At 39.9% G+C, this 18,019-nt stretch overlaps 1 non-coding gene across 1 annotated transcript; it reads right to left on the bottom strand.

Annotated features, from left to right (window-relative positions):
- Positions 1-229: 229 nt before the first annotated feature.
- On the bottom strand, positions 230-336 carry LOC148577859 (small nucleolar RNA R71). The gene has a single exon (XR_015904535.1). It is a non-coding gene; the product is annotated as a small nucleolar RNA R71 (small nucleolar RNA).
- Positions 337-18,019: the final 17,683 nt, after the last annotated feature.

The raw sequence follows: 18,019 nt of genomic DNA, 5'->3' as shown, positions 1-18,019 counted from the left end.
TCACTCAATTCACCACTGTTAGCTTAACTAGACTAATCACCTCACTAAAGTTGCTTGATCCATCAATCCCTGTGGGATCGACCTCACTCTTGTGAGTTATTACTACTTGATGCGACCCGGTACACTTGCCGGTGAGTTTATGTGAAAATCTAATTTTCACTCATCAACAACCTGGGACGATGTAATGAACAGATTCTTGACAAGGTTCTACCCTCCACAAAGAGTAAACAGGCTAAGAACTGAAGTGCAGACATTCAGACAGCAGGATGGTGAAACTCTTTATGAAGCTTGGGAGAGATTCAAGGATTTGACAAAGAAATGTCCCCCTGATATGTTTAACGAGTGGGTGCAAATTCACATCTTCTATGAAGGGCTGAATTATGAATCAAGAAAAGTTGTAGATCACTCATCTGGAGGTTCTCTAAACAAGAAGAAGACCATTGAAGAAGCCATTGATGTTATAGAGACAGTGGCTGACAATGAGTATTTTTATGCCTCAGACAGAAGCAACAACAGGGGAGTCTTGGAATTAAACCATATGGATGCAATTGATAAACCCATATTTTATGATATATTTTGTGCTCAATTTAAGTGATTTATTCAATCCTTCACTCACTTATTCATGTTAATTGCATGGTTTTACTTTCCCTTCCTTATTATGTGATATACGTGAAAAACATGTTTCCTACGCTTTAAAAATATTAATTTTAATTACCCTTTATTACCATTTGATGCCGTAATTTGCGTGTTAAGTATTTTCAGATCTCCTAAGGCAGGAATGGCTTAGAGGATAGAAAGGAAACATACAAAAATGGAAGGAAAGCACAAAAATGGAGTTTTGAAGAAAATGGCAGCGACGTGAACGCATGGGCGACGCAGCCGCGTGCCTAGCGCGAAAAGGCAGCAACGCGAACGCGTGACTGACGCAGACGCGTGACAAGGAAAACTCCCAGATGACGTGACCGCGTGACCCACATGGACGCGTGACAGACGCCACGTGCAGAAACTGCAGAAAACGCCCCCAGCGATTTTTGAAATCCTTTTTGGCCCAGATCCAAGTCCAGAAAACATAGATTAGAGATTATAAAGTGGGGGAATGCATCCATTCAGGGGAGATCTTCAATAATTCACTTTTCATAATTTAGATGTAGTTTTTAGAGAGAGAGGTTCTCTCATCTCTCTTAGGTTTTAGGATTATGATTCCTCTTAAAGGATTTAGGATTTCAACTCTTTATCAGGTTCAATATTCCTTTTATATTTTTATTCATTCTAATGCTTTTATTCGTATCTGAATTATGTTACCAAATTGGCCTATGAACTCTTTATGTTTAGATTGATTTTCTATTTAATATAATTTGAGGTATTTCAGAATTATGATTGCTTTCCTTTATTTATATAAATAATTTAGATTTTTCCCTTTTGGCTTTGGTTGATTAATTGGTAACTCTTGAGTTGTCAAACTCATTGTGATTGATAATTGTTATCTTTGCTGATTGATTTAAATTCCTATAACTCTAGTCTTTCCTTAGGGGTTGACTAGGACTTTAGGTGTTAAATTGATTTATCCACTTGACTTACCTTCATAGTTAGAGGTTGACTTAGTGGGAGCAAAATATAATTCTCATCACCATTGATAAGGATAACTAGGATAGGACTTCTAATTTTCATACCGTGCCAAGAGTTTTATTAGTTATTGATATATTAATTATTTTATTTTTCTTGTCAATTAAATTACTTGTTCAAACCTTTTTAAAACCCAAAAACACTATTTTTCATAACTAATAATAAGAACACCTCCCTATAGTTCCTTGAGAAGACGACCCGAGGTTTGAATACTTTGGTTTATAAATTTTATTGGGTTTGTTACTTGTGACAACCAAAACGTTTGTACGAAAGGATTTTCTGTTGGTTTAGAAGCTATACTTACAACGCGATCATATAATTGTGAATTTCTTTACCAATAGGAAATCAGTTCGTCAAAATGGCGCCGTTGCCAGGGAATTGCAAACGTGTGCCTTATTATTGGTTATTGTAAATATTTTTCTTTTGCTTGTTTATTTGTTTCTGTTTTCATTTTAAAATCTTATTAGCTACCATGAGTTCTCATCCCCCTCGCTTTGAGTTTGGTTCTAATATTGTTGAAGGAAATAAAAGCTATAGCAGGAACATGCATCAAGGTCAGAACAGCCAAAGAGGGATGGAGCCACGAGGACTTGATCAACCCTTTAGGTAACAACACCCTCCACAGTATCACAGACGACGACCATTCTATAATGCATGCCTAGGTAATAGATACGGTGGATCCCTCTGTAGTTACCAACAAGTTCCACCCTGTGCTTATGAATCACCATCTCAACATAGCTTTGAACCACCACACTCACAAGTTCCTTTTCACCATTCACCACCGTATGACCCTTATCCACCACAATTCCAATCTAATTACTCCCAAGAACCACCACCGCAACATTCACCATCCCCATATCCTTACCAAGAAGAACCACCTCTGTATTATGAGCCCTCTCTCCCAACCAATGAACCCTCATATCCACCCCAATCTCCAATGGATGACAAACTTCGTGTTCTTCTTCAAGGGCAAGCGAAGATGCAAAGGGATGTGCTGGAACTCCCTACTGCCTTAACCGAGGTGGTAAATAAATTAGCTTCCCAACATCTGAGCACTCAGAGTACTCCCATGGCTACATGTGGAGAATCAAAGGAAGAGCGTAGCATGAAGGAGACACTAGAAACTTCGGTGGACAATGAGGAGCATGGCTTTGTATTGGAACAAGTGGAGGAAGCCATAATAGTTATAGAGGAAGAAGTGGTTGAAGATTTAGGAGATGCTGAACCTCTATGGGAATCAAGAACTGTAAAGGATTCCGCCGAGAAGTTCGAATTTGATGCCAAGGAGGATAGTGCACAACCTCCAAGGCATATACCTTGTGAAAAATTGGACGGAAAAGACCAAGAAGTTGATTCCATTGGCAGTGATGATCATGAACTCACATCTGCAACTGAACTCCTTGAGCATGAAGAACCATATCCAAGTGAATACGAAGATGATGTCGAGGTAGATTTCTCTCAACCTCCAACATATGACTTGAGTGACGAGGAAGACATAGAAGACTTTGATCAGGACGCAGTTGCAGTTGAAGAATTTTGCAAGGAAGTGAAGGAATTCCCAGAAGAATACAAGGGAGTGGAGCTTACAGAACCACTGAAAACACCTATCCCAAGGCCATTACCACCTAATACAAGCTTCAAGTGGGTACAATCCTTAACCTTTATCTTTACTTTTCCACTTGAATATGGTTTTCTTGAAACAGATGGCCAGCTTAGAGCTCTCTGCGGCTTTAAGAATAAGAGGGAATGGCTCGTACTCAGAGCTGGTGTTCAAGATTCAATAAGGTTCCACGCTTCAATTCGAAGTGCAAGGATTGGTGTCAAGTTCAATTGAATGGGTCTCGGAAGGCGTTTGGTCATCTTAGTGAGAATACAACTTCCAAACCGTCCGGCTGGAAAAATACAATTCCAGACAAAGGCGGGTGCAAAAGCAAGGTTTGGGATCCTGGAATCTGTTCTGACATTCAACACCCCAGGAGCCTAAGAATCTGTTTGAAGCTGCTCAAAGGCTTTACGTGCCTAGTTTGGGACCCCGGAGGCTGTTGGAATTCCAAACACTGGTGGAGATTTTTGGATGAATTCAAGCATAAGCCACCATAACAGGAAGCTCATCAAATGTCCAACTTAAGGACTTTAACTAAAAGTGCTAGGTGGGAGACAACCCACCATGGTATGATCGTTTATTTTTCAATTTTATTTCGTGTTGTTTGTTTTTATTTTATTTTAATTTCATTGAACCTGGAATTATTCATAGCATCTACATTAGCATTGCATACTGCATAATTGCATAATTGCATAAAAAAAAAGAGATCACCCCACGTGAGCGCGCAGGCCACGCGTGGGCGTGAAATGGATATCGGCGTAAAGATCCAACGCCCAGAAAGTTGGGCTGGAATCGTGCGGCTGGTGTGCGTTTAGCACAAAACGGCCCACGCGTTTGCGTTCCTGACGCGAACGCGTCACTTGCAAAACACTCATCCCACGCGAAAGCGTGAGCGATGCCTCCGCGTCTCGTGGATATTTTGGCCCCTAAATGGAAATAGAGAGTTGCGCTGAAACGACGCTGGAAGTGTGCGTCTAGCACAATTCACAGCGACGCGTTCGCGTGCCTCACGCGTCCGCGTCACCCATCTTTTACCCAACCCATGCGACTGCGTCGATCACGCGACCGCGTCAAACCCATTTCACCCTAGTCACGTGATCGCGTGCTCCACGCGTTCGCGTGGATTCAAAAATACTAACCCCCTTCACGCGAAACCCTACCCGTCGCGCCCCCATACCCCTCTTCTTCTTCTCTTCTCTGCAACCCCCTCCCTCCTCTGCCACCCAACCACCGCCGCCCTCCTCTGCGACGACCACCACCGCGGTCACCACCCCCAACCATCCAGAACCGCCGCCAACACCCTCGCCCCCCTTCTTTTCACCGCGATCACCACTCCCCTCCACCATTAAACCCTACCCGAAGCCCCAACCACCAAACCGCCACCGCAGCGCCGCCTTCCACCACCACAACCTTCGACCCAATCTCCTCCCTCACCCCTCCCTTAAACCTAACCTAACACCACCGTGCCGCCGTGCTCCCTCCCAGTGCCACCGCGTCACCACCACCATCTCTCTGCCTTCACCTCTGTTCATCCACATACCAGGTCCCGCCGAACACCGATTTCCCTATCATCCGTAGTTAATTGCATATTTTTCTATTTCTTTTCAAATTAGGATAGTTAGAGATGCATGTTTGTAGTGGATTTTAGGTGGTTAGGTAGCTAGGATGTGGTTAGTGGATTTATGCCTGATAATTGCACCGTTCTTGTTACTTGTTTTACCTATTCTGTAATTTTTGACCTGGCTGTGATGTTAATACTGTTTATATGCCGTTCTTTAATGTTTCATGCTGTTGTTTAGACTATTCCTTACTACTCCTATTGTTGTGACTCTTTGCAGCGCTTTTTAATCTCATATGAACTGTTTTTCTTGCTGTTTATTACCCGGGAACATCCAATTTTAGCCGGAATGCTGCCCAATTTTCTAGAAATGGTTTCATTTTTTCTCATTCATGTATTGGTTTTGGCAATTTTGAATTTTGCATTACTTCACTATAATCAAACCAATTCATGAATGTACGGGCTTACATTCTTATTCCTTTCGATTCCCTGGTTAATAATTTGCATTATTGATGATTTTATTTTAATTTTAGCTACTCCTGTATCTATATGAATTATCATCAATAACCTAATATCCTTGCTTGACTATGAGTTGATTATTCTTTAAACTTGTGAAATTTATTGTTAACTAGGAAACTATTATCATTCCCCCTACTTTAACTTTCTTTTTACTAACTCACTGCTTTCCACTTTCTTACCTCCTTTTTACTCACTAACCACTTTAAATTTCTAACTCATGGCATAATCTTTGTTTTTCCTAATTAACATGAATTCTACTTATAATATATTTTGGATTGTGATTTTCCATCTCAGATTTTTTTTAACTCAAATACAGTCCAAAATGTACATATATTTAACTCATTTCATGATTCTACTGCTCGTTTGCCTTTATGCTTACAATGATAAATCCTATTTGCCTACTTGTTTTCCTGTTTTTGTTCTTCAATTATATCCTGGAATTTCTACTTTTCAGGATGTCTGACCCTCAACGCAAAGGAAAAGGCAAAGCAACCACTGGTAAAAGGAAAAGAGGCGAATCCTCTATGTCCATCCTTGACATTTTGCATGATGACTCCTGGCGGGAAAAGCACTTTACCCCGCAAGAGAAGGCTGACCAGCTCCTCACTGCCACAGATCCAGTTAAATTTGCAAACAGATACTGTGAGCTAAAGTATCCAGTGTTTGCCACTTCTAGGAACCTGTACCTGGAAAGAACTCTAAAAATTTCAGAAGAACTACAGCAGTACACCTCCGAACAGATAAAACAGAGAGGCTGGTTCTTCTTGGAAAGAAACTTGACAGAGGTCAATGCTTCCTGGGTCAGAGAATTTTACTGTAACTATTTCAAGACTTCCCTGGATGCAGTGCACCTCAGAGGGAAACAGATTTTGGTCACTAAGGAAGCTATTGAGGACATCCTCCACCTTCAGCCTAAGTCAGATCAGCCTGCAGTTACCAAAAGGCTGAAGAGGATATGAGATTTATGAGATTTGACTGGGATGTTGTCAAGCAGAGAATAGCCCTTGATCCTACTGTCCCTTGGCTCATGGGAAAGAACACAGTGATGCCTAAGGGAATCAAGCTAATTTACCTGAATGATGAGGCTCGGCTCTGGCACCAGATTTTGAGCAACTATGTGATGTCGAGCACTCATGAGACAGAGCTGCTCGCTGCTATGATCACCCTCATCTGGTGTGTGATGGAGGGTAAGTACCTGTATCTTCCACGTTTCATCAGGCATTACATGGCCAGGGTCCATGGCAGAGGCACCATTCCTTTCCCTTATTTGATCACCCAGCTAGGCCGCCGAGCTGACGTGCCTTGGGAGCTGGCCGATGCGAAGCCAACTACTGCAGATTGCAAGAAGATAATCCTGCACAGCAGGAAGTTTCAGGCTTTAGGCTACAGACCCCATTCCTCACCGCTTCTGCTGAGGTAGCCACATCTTCAGCTGCCCCTTCTGCATCCACTACTGCACCAGCCCCATCCACTGCACATCCACCTGCTCCTGAGCCCATTTATCATTTGGTGCATCGACTCTTCGCCCGCCTGGATCGTATGGAGCGTCACAACAAGTGGCGCTATGAGCACCTTAAGTTGATGATCCGATCCGGCAGCGACATCCCCTCCGAACCTGACACCCCTTCTGATACATCTGAGGCGGAGGCGAGCGATCATGAGGCGGAGACACATGCCCAGGCTGAGCAGGCAGGACTAGAGTAGGCTGCGCCACATCACGAGGAGCACCACCAGCTACAGGCCGCAGATCCGGAGACCCCTCTACAGTCAGCACCTCCACTGCAGCAGACAGATCCTCCTACACTTATCCAGTCTGCAGACCTTCAGGCCACCACAGAGACTCAAGCAGTCCATCCTTCCGGTGATGACACTTCTTCACACCAGCTTGAGTGAGCATCGAGGACGATGCTATATTTTAAGTGTGGGGAGGTCGCCATCCCTGGCTTATCTTTTTGGTGAACCACTACAGACTCTTCTATCTTATTTTGTTTATTTTTATATATTTTTATTTTTATTTTTATTTTTTTAAGTACTTGCACATTGTTCTTTTGCTGTATTTTTAATTTATTTCCGTATTTTGCACTTTAGTTTATATCTTAGACATTTAGTTTAGTTTGCAATTCTAAACTTATTAGTTATAGAATATGTGGATTCATTAGTATAGTTTACCCTTTTAGCATATAATAGTTTGATTTAATTGAAAATAAAAAGAAGTAAACTAGAGACTTTAACATAATCAAACATCCACACACCTTGTATATATAGTATTACATGTTAGTTAGTTAACAATATTTTTTCAAGGAGGAACATTAAGATTTTAAGGGCCACCCTAAGATTTACATTGAGTTGAATAGAAACTCTTGATTTCCACTTGCATGACATGTATAACTGATATATGATTTTTGAGCTGGAGAACACACATCCTGTGAGTTTTGAGCTTAATTGTATGGTTACATTCAAACCATAAATTTCATTCCTGTGTGTTTTGCCCTTCTTTTTCATTCTGGTGTTATTTACTTTGTTTTAATCTATATGTCCATTATAGAATATAGATACATACCAAGAGATGATTGAGGCCATCATTTGAATCTTTCCTGACTTATCCCAAATTAGCCTATCTTTTACATCACCCTTGTTAGCCCCCTTGAGCTTTTTAATCCCCTCTCGTTCTATAACCACATACTAGCCTTAAGCAGAAAAACAAAATAAAAATCCCAAGTTGAATCCTTGGTCAGCTTAAGTTAGATATTGTGTATTATTTAAATGTGGGAAATTTTATGGGAACATGGAATGATAGAAAAAGTGGGAAATTGGAATTGAAAAAAGTTATTTGAATATTTGGAAAGCATGCTCATGTGAAACCAAATTAATTAAAATACCATGTGCATAAAAAAAACTTTTAAGTAATTAAATAAGGGGATACAAAAATTACCTCCAATGCAAAATCCCAAGAATCAATACACATGGGACAAAATTTAAAAGTAAATTTGATACATGAGCATGTAACACAAAAGTGGGAAGAGTTTGGGTAGCTAGGTAAAGCGCTTTAAATTATATAAAGTATGTATGTTAGGTAAGATCTTAGACTAATCAAGGATTCACTTTGTTAGCTCACTTAGCCTTATACATATACCCTTACCTTTACCTTGGCCCCATTACAACCTTGAAAAAGACCTCATGATTTTTGTATGTCTGTATTCCATAGTTGTTGATTGGTTAGATGAAGAACAAAGTTTTAGAAAGCAAGGATAGAAAAAGAATAGAGTGAATAACCCAATAAACACTGAGTGACTAGAGAGTAAACACAAAATCCAATGAGGGTTCAATAGCTCATTCCCATATATCTATGTTTAAATTGTCAAATTGTCTTGCAAGTTTGTGAAATACTTTTACCCATCTCAATTGTAAAAGTGCTTTGACATTATCCAGGGTTTGGCTATGCACATATGATTCCTTGAGGATATGAATTAATTTAACTACATGTAAGCTTTATATACAAGTGAATAATAACTAGAATTTCATGACTCATTTAAGTAGTTGCATTTAGAATAGAATGCATTGCATGAGATTCCACCATTCTAACTTTACCCTTTCTCTTGGATTTAGCATGAGGACATGCTATTGTTTAAGTGTGGGGAGGTTGATAAACCCATATTTTATGATATATTTTGTGCTCAATTTAAGTGATTTATTCAATCCTTTACTCAGTTATTCATGTTAATTGCATGGTTTTACTTTCCCTTCCTTATTATGTGATATACGTGAAAAATATGTTTCCTACGCTTTAAAAATATTATTTTTAATTACCCTTTATTACCATTCGATGCCGTGATTTGTGTGTTAAGTATTTTCAGATCTCCTAAGGCAGGAATTGCTTAGAGGACAGAAAGGAAACATACAAAAATGGAAGGAAAGCACAAAAATGGAGTTTTGAAGAAAAGGGCAGCGACGCGAATGCATGTACGACGCGGCCGCGTGCCTAGCGCGAAAAGGCAGCGACGTGAACGCGTGACTGACGCGGACGCGTGCCTTGAGCAGAACGCGAATGACGCGTACGCGTGACCGAAGCGAACGCGTGACAAGGAAAACTCCCAGATGACGCGACTGCGTGACCCACGCGGACGCGTGACAGACGCCACGTGCAGAAACTGAAAAAATTGCCCCCAGCGATTTTTGAAACCCTTTTTGGCCCAGATCCAAGTCCAGAAAACACAGATTAGATATTATAAAGTGGGGGAATGCATCCATTCAGGGGAGATCTTCAATAATTCACTTTTCATAATTTAGATGTAGTTTTTAGAGAGAGAGGTTCTCTCCTCTCTCTTAGGTTTTAGGATTAGGATTCCTCTTAAAGGATTTAGGATTTCAACTCTTTATCAGGTTCAATATTCTTCTTATATTTTTATTCATTCTAATGCTTTTATTCGTATCTGACTTATGTTACCAAATTGGCCTATGAACTCTTTATGTTTAGATTGATTTTCTATTTAATATAATTTGAGGTATTTCAGAATTATGATTGCTTTCCTTTATTTATATAAATAATTTAGATTTTCCCTGTTGGCTTTGGTTGATTAATTGGTAACTCTTGAGTTGTCAAACTCATCGTGATTGATAATTGTTATCTTTGCTGATTGATTTAAATTCCTATAACTCTAGTTTTTCCTTAGGAGTTGACTAGGACTTTAGGTGTTAAATTGATTTATCCACTTGACTTACCTTTATAGTTAGAGGTTGACTTAGTGGGGAGTAAAATATAATTCTCATCACCATTGATAAGGATAACTAGGATAGGACTTCTAATTTTCATACCGTGCCAAGAGTTTTATTAGTTATTGATATATTAATTATTTTATTTTTCTTGTCAATTAAATTACTTGTTCAAACCTTTTTAAAACCCAAAAACACTGTTTTCCATAACTAATAATAAGAACACATCCCTGCAGTTCCTTGAGAAGACGACTGAAGGTTTGAATACTTTGGTTTATAAATTTTATTGGGTTTGTTACTTGTGACAACCAAAACGTTTGTACGAAAGAATTTTCTGTTGGTTTAGAAGCTATACTTACAACGCGATCATATAATTGTGAATTTCTTTACCGATAGGAAATCAGTTCGTCAGTAATCCTGGCCCAGAAAGCAACTGGCTGAATTGACCAAGCAAATGGAGAAGAATCAGGCTGCAGCTATCCACACTCAATCATCACCTCAAGAAGAGTTGGAGACAGAAGAAGGAACTAACTGGGAGGAAGCTAATTACCTTGGGAATTCATCTAGGCAAACTAATGATCCATACTCTAAAACCTATAATTCTGGTTGGAGGAATCACCCAATCTTTGGGTGGGGGAACCAACAAAACCAAGGCCAAGACCACAGACCACACAATCCAACCCAATACAACAACTCCACTCACCAAAACTCCAACCAAAAATCATATCAGACCACACAAAACACTTATTCACAGCTACCATACCAAAGTCACAACAACCACTCTCAACACCCCAATTCCAACCAATCAACACCACATGATGAGGACAGAATGGCCAGGATGGAAGCTATGCTTGCAAACCTTGGCAAGGAATTTAAGGACATGAAGAAGTTCCAGGAGGAAGTAATATCCAATTTGCAAAACCAAGATGCTGCTACTCAGAAACTTGAAGCACAAATTGGATACTTGTCCAAGCAAGCTCCTGGCCACAGTTCAAATAATGCTACCAAAACAACTTCAAGAGAGGAATGCAAAGCTATTACCCTCAGAAGTGGAAGGGAATTGGTAGAGAATTCAAAAGAGACTTAAGAGGAGAAAGCAGAGGGTAGTTTAGATGACAAGGAAGAAGCACAAACACCTATTCCCACTCCATCAAAAGAGAAGGAAGTTCTAAGACCATATGTCCCCAAGGTTCCTTACCCTCAGTGCCTAATGAAGAATGCAAAGGACGGCCAATTCTCCAAATTTTTGGAGATTTTCAAGAAATTTCAGATCAACATTCCCTTCGCAGAAGCATTGGAGCAAATGCCACTTTATGCTAAGTTTCTGAAGGAACTTATGACCAAGAAGAGAAGTTGGAGGAATGATGAAACGGTAATCTTAACTGAGGAATGTAGCGCTATTATCCAACATAAATTGCCTCAAAAATTGAAGGGCCCAGGAAGCTTCCAAATTCCCTACATCATAGGGGAAATAACAGTTTAAAAAGCCTTATGCGACTTGGGAGCTAGTATAAATTTGATATCCTTAACTATGATGAAAAGAATGAAGATCGAGGAAGCTAAACCAACAAGAATGGCCCTCCAATTGGCAGATCGGTCATTCAAATTCCGTCATAGAATAGTAGAAGATTTGCTAGTGAAGGTAGGAAACTTCATCTTCCCTGCTGACTTTGTGTTATTGGACATGGAGGAAGAAGCTAAAGCCTCAATAATTCTGGGAAGGCCATATATAGACACTGCTGGAGCCATCATTGATGTCCAAAAGGGTGAACTTACCCTTAGGCTACATGATGAGAAAATGGTATTCAATGTATTCAAAGCTATGAGCTATCCACCAGAGGCACTAGGAGAGTATATGAGGCTAGATGCAGTAGAAACTGTGGTGCAAGAGACCTTTGAAGAAGTACTCAGAGAATTGACAGAGGTTGACTCCATGTTAAATGTTGAGGTTGCTGATGTCAACTCAGCTAAAATGCCTATTCCAAGCACATTGGAGGAGTGGAAAAAGGAGAAAGAAGCACCCAAACTGGAGCTTAAAGCATTGCCTCCTAATCTCAAGTATGCATACTTGGGAAGTGATGGAAGTTACTCAGTAATCATCAATTCTGGCCTTAGTCAAGAACAGGAAGAGGAACTAATCAAGGTGTTGCAAAGGCACCAAGATGCCATTGGATGGACCCTTGCTGACTTAAAAGGGATAAGCTCATCCATATGCATGCATAAGATCTTGCTAGAAGATGATGCCAAGCCCTCCATTCAAGCCCAGAGAAGATTGAATCCAGTCATGAAAGAAGTGGTTCAAAAAGAGGTTATGAAGCTATGGCAGGCAAGAGTGATCTATCCCATTTCCGACAGCCCATGGGTGAGCCCTGTCCATGTGGTTCCAAAGAAACGAGGGATAACGATTGTACCCAATGAGAAGAACGAACTCATCCCCACAAGAACAGTAACAGGCTGGAGGATGTGCATTGACTATAGGAAACTCAATGAGGCAACTAGAAAAGATCATTTTCCACTTCCTTTTATGGACCAGATGTTGGAGAGATTGGCAGGACATGCATATTACTGTTTTCTTGATGGATATTCGGGTTATAATCAAATAGTGGTTGATCCAAGAGATCAAGAAAAGACATCATTCACCTGTCCATATGGAGTTTTTGCTTACAGGCGCATGCCTTTTGGATTGTGCATTGCCCCTGCAACTTTCTAAAGATGCATGTTGTCTATTTTCTCAGACATGATTGAAAAATTCATTGAAGTCTTCATGGACGATTTTTCAGTTTTTGGAGATTCCTTTCCTAATTGCCTTAATCATCTTGCCTTAGTGTTAAAAAGGTGCCAAGAGACAAACCTAGTTCTAAACTGGGAGAAATGCCATTTTATGGTAACAGAGGGGATTGTCCTTGGACATAAGATTTCAGAAAAAGGCATAGAAGTAGACAAAGCTAAGGTGGAATTAATTGAGAAATTACCTCCACCTAGTAATGTCAAGGCAATTAGGAGTTTTTTAAGCCATGCAGGTTTTTACAGAAGGTTTATCAGAGATTTTTCCAAAATTACAAAGCCTTTGAGCAACCTATTAGTCTCTGATACACCTTTTGTATTTGATCAAAAATGCACACTAGCATTTGAAACATTGAAAAGAGAGCTTTCCTCAGCAACTATCATTGCCCCACCTGATTGGAATTTGCCTTTTGAACTGATGTATGATGCATCAGACTTTGCTGCTGAGACAGTGCTTGGACAGAGGAAGGGCAATTTAGTGCATGTTATATATTATGCCAGCAAGGTTTTGAATGAAACTCAAAGGAATTATACCACTACTGAGAAGGAACTACTGGCAATAGTGTTTGCATTTGACAAGTTTAGATCACATCTCATTGGATCTAAAGTAATTATTTTTACTGATCATGTAGCACTAAAATGTTTACTTGCAAAACAAGAGTCAAAACCAAGACTGATAAAGTGGATTTTGCTATTGCAGGAATTCAACATTGAGATTAAAGACAAGAAGGGAGTAGAGAACAAAGTAGCAGATCATTTGTCCAGAATTCCTTGTGAAGAAGGTAGTACCCACAAATCAAGTGTCAATGAATTCTTCCCTGATGAGCAATTGATGCTGGTTCATAAGGCACCCTGGTTTGCAGACATTGCTAATTTAAAGGCTACTGGGGAATTTCCTTCAATAACCAACAAGCATCAAAAGAGGAAACTCATCAATGATGCAAAGTATTTCATTTGGGATGAGCCATATTTGTTCAAAAAATGTTCAGATGGATTGCTCAGAAGATGTATTTCAGAGGAGAAAGGAAGGGAAGTTCTATGAAATTGTCATGGTTCTTGCTATGGAGGCCATTTTATAGGAGAAAGAATCGCAGCAAAAGTCTTGCAGTGTGGATTATTTTGGCCCACCATCTTCAAAGATGCAAGAGAGTTAGTGAAGAATTGTAATGAGTGTCAGCGGGGTGGAAATTTGTCCAAGAAAAATGAGATGCCACATCAATTCATCTTGGAACTTGAGCTGTTTGATGTATGGGGGATTGATTTTATGGGACTATTCCCAACCTCATACTCAAATAGCTACATTCTGGTGGCAGTGGACTGTGTCCAAATGGGTGGAAGCCATTGCAACTCCTACAAATGACAACAAGGTAGTTTTGAACTTCCTAAGAAAAAATATCTTTAGTCAGTTTGGAGTTCCCAGGGCATTTATTAGTGATGGAGGAAGTCATTTTTGCAATAGACCATTGGAAACCCTCCTCCTGAGATATGGGGTGAAGCACAAGGTTTCCACACCCTATCACCCCCAAACAAGTGGCCAGACAGAAGTATCCAACCGAGAGCTGAAAAGGATCCTGGAAAAGACGGTGGGAGCTTCAAGAAAAGATTGGTCGAAGAAGCTGGATGATGCTCTTTGGGCATACAGGACAGCCTTTAAAACACCAATTGGAATGTCTCCATATCAACTGGTGTATGGTAAGGCTTGTCACCTGCCATTAGAGCTTGAACACAGCTTTTTGGGCTCTCAAGTTGCTGAATTTTGATGGCCAAGCTGCTGGTGAAAGGAGGCTCTTGCAACTGCAAGAATTAGAGGAGTTCAGATTCCAAGCCTATGAAAATGCCAAAATGTACAAGGAAAAAGCAAAGGAAAGACATGACCTCAAGATAGCAGTAAGAAGCTTTGAGGAAGGACAGAGAGTGCTACTCTACAACTCCAGATTAAAATTGTTCCCTGGGAAGTTAAGATCAAGGTGGTCAGGTCCTTTTATTGTCACTAAAGTCTCACCTTATGGATACATAAAGATCATGGAAGAAAGTTCACAACGGACCTTCACTGTGAATGGACAAAGGCTCAAACACTATTTGGGTGACATGGTAGAAGAGTCCAAGATGAAATATAGACTCACTTGAGAGAGAGGAACGTCAAGCTAGTGACGATAAAAGAGCGCTTGTTGGGAGGCAACACAACCAAAGGTAATTCTCTTTTCATAGCTTATCAATAAGAGTTAAGTAAATTCTCTGTATTACAAGGAGCTAAGTTTGGTGTTCCATACCAAAACAATCCAAGGGTGAAAGTGTAATTCTAAGTTTGGTGTTCCACCAAAGATTTAATTAAAGAACACAATGTAACCCTCAGCATAACTAGTCACTAGCTCTAACCAATCAGAGAAACTACTTAACAATAGTTTAATTTCTAGTTTCTAGTTTTGTTTTTCTAGTTCATAGTTATTTTCTTAATAAAAGAACATAAGGTTTCTGCATGTATTCAATCTGCTGCATAAGGCAAGAAACTAAGTTTGGTGTTCACACACCAATCTAAGTTTAAAAAAACCTACAAATATACATGCATGCTAACAACCTCACAAGTGCTTGGAGAACAAGCAGCTTTCAGTAGCTTTTGCAGGAATTCAATCAACCAGTGGAAGAACTATGCATTATCATCAAAGGACAAAAAGAAGAACACTAAAGCCACAGATGGTGATAGCAGAAAGGAAGTAACTAGAAGGCACCACCAAAAGGTTGTATTGTTACTTAATTCCATCCACTTTGAAATGCTCTAAATTGGAAGTCTGAATGTTCCCATGTTAATAGTCAATTTTGGCTTTAGTCATCTTGCATTCCGCATGATTAATTTTTGCAATAAGTGTGCTAGTTTATGTGTGTGTGCTTTCACTTTCACTTGTTAAATGCTTGTCTTGTCCCATGAGCCTTTTCAATTTCAATAAAAGAAATGCTTGAACAAGAAGGAGAATAGTTCCTTTTCAGCAAGAAGAGAAATAACAGTAAGTGGTGGTATATATGTTTGATTGTGTAGTGGCTCACTTATAATGAATAAAGGATAGATTTTTCTCCTCTTTAAGTGAAAACTAGCATGATGTCTATGAATCTTAGTAAATAAAAGCCCTTGGTTGAAAAGGGAAACAAAAAAAAAAGAAAGAAAAAAGAAAAGCCAAAAGTGGCAGCAAAAACAAAAGAAAGCAATGAATAAGGCTAGACACCAATAGCTTGGACCTTAGGACATATGCCTGTGGTGTCTGTGTACTAGGATCTGCTTGGATAATTAGGTTCTATGGAGTGCTTTAACACTTGGTAACTTGGGTTAACTGACCCGGGATTATCAACCGAAAGTCCATTATCAATAGCAACCTAGTTACAAGACATTTAGTAACCCAAAGAGGTGCTGGGCATCAATGTCTTAAGAAGAATTGTGAGCCAAGTGTCTGTAGTGGAAAATGTGTTAGGCACAAATAAGCTAAGAAACTGCTACAACACATGACACTGAGCTAAAGTCTATAGGAAAAGAAAATGAAGAAAAGCAACTACCGAAGATGAATGAATAATAAGAGGTCATAGCTGTATGATAATTGATGCTTGAAGGAGACATTCTATGCCTAAAGATCAATAAGAAGTGAGCTGTTGCATTTTCTGCATAAAACCCCATTGACTAATAATAATGACTTGCTGATATGAACATCACCTTCTGTTTCATTCTTTCTTCTTAATAAATTCAGTACTTGCTTAGGGACAAGCAAGATTTAAGTTTGGTGTTGTGATGCCAGGGCATCTTAGGCTAGTTTCACTAGCCTTTTTCTTTGTTTTTAATAGGTTTTATGCACTTTCTTGAGTTATAAGTAAGCCATTTGGGTAGAAATTCATGCTTACCTAAATTCATCCAATTATGATTAGTTTGATGCAATTTCATGAGAATTATGCTATAATTATTTGTGTGCTAAGAATGATTAGAATTCTCATGACTTTAGCAAGGCTTTGATGCATGTATTGGTTGATGATAGGTAAAGGAAAGCATGGAGGAAGGTTGAAGAAGGAGCCTAGAAAAGATGGAGAGAAAGCCACGTTGGTGGTCAAGTTGGACCACCAAAGTTGGCTCAAACGTTGGAAGAGAGGCAGAGCAATTCTCTGCATGGTGGCTGATGCTCACGTTGGAGGGAGCGTTGGACATCCAACATTACCCCCAACGTGGTGATGAAAAATCCAATTCTAGAGCTAAATGAAGTTTAAGCGACGTGTACGCGTCTATGACGCACACGCGTGAAAAAGCAAAATTTTGATATCACACGCAAGCGTGCATCACGCGCACGCGTGGAATGGAAAAAATTGACCATCCACGCGTACGCGTGGGTCACGCGTACGCGTCAAAATCGAACGTTGGAGGTCCAACGTTACCTCAAACGCTGCCTCCAACATCCGCGATGCCAAGCCCAGAAATTGGAGTGGAAAATTTTGAATCGACGCGTACGCGTCAGTGACGCGTATGCGTGGATGGAAAAAAAGGCAATGCACGCGTAAGCATGGTGTACGCGCACGCGTGAACAAGCAAAATCTCAGCCTTCACGCGTGAGCGTGGTGCACGCGTACACGTGAGGAGACAAAATCACAGATTTCACGCTTAAGCGTGAAGCACGCGTACGCGTGGGTTAGCTGAACATTGGCCCTCCAACGTTGAGTTAGACGCCAATGACAGTAAGCTTTCTAGTTTTTCTGGTTTTGTTCTAAATGGCATTTGATTCAACGTTGGCCCTCAAATGTTGACTCAAACGTGAAGCATCAGGATTCAAAATTCACACAGATCTCTTCTCAACACCAACAGGAATCAATTGGAGCCATTTTCAACCCAATTCCATCAAGGCCAAAAGCCCAATTTAGAGCTTGAAGATGGAAGAAAGTGTATAAATAGCTTAGAATTTAAGTTAGGAGGACGGGACTTTTTTTTTTACTTTTGAACTTTTTACTTTTTCTGGGCACTTTTATATATTTTGTATTTTTCATTCTCTGTTTGTTAATTTCCAGAATGTATCTTTCAATTCCAATTTCCATTTTGAGAGCTATGAACAACTAAACCGCTTTCATTGGGTTAGGGAGCTCTGTGTAATTCAATGGATCAATAGTAGTTTTCATTCATCTTCTTCTTTCTTTTCTCTTGATTTTACTAGAAAGCTTTCGGTCTTCATCCAATTGGATAGTTATCTTGGGAAAGAAGCTATTCA

The sequence above is a fragment of the Arachis ipaensis genome, chromosome B1 (genome assembly GCF_059453495.1).
Source record: "Arachis ipaensis isolate K30076 ecotype BB chromosome B1, ASM5945349v1, whole genome shotgun sequence".
NCBI classification, from domain to species: Eukaryota; Viridiplantae; Streptophyta; class Magnoliopsida; order Fabales; family Fabaceae; genus Arachis; species Arachis ipaensis.
This window is presented reverse-complemented; position numbering and strand designations above follow the sequence as displayed.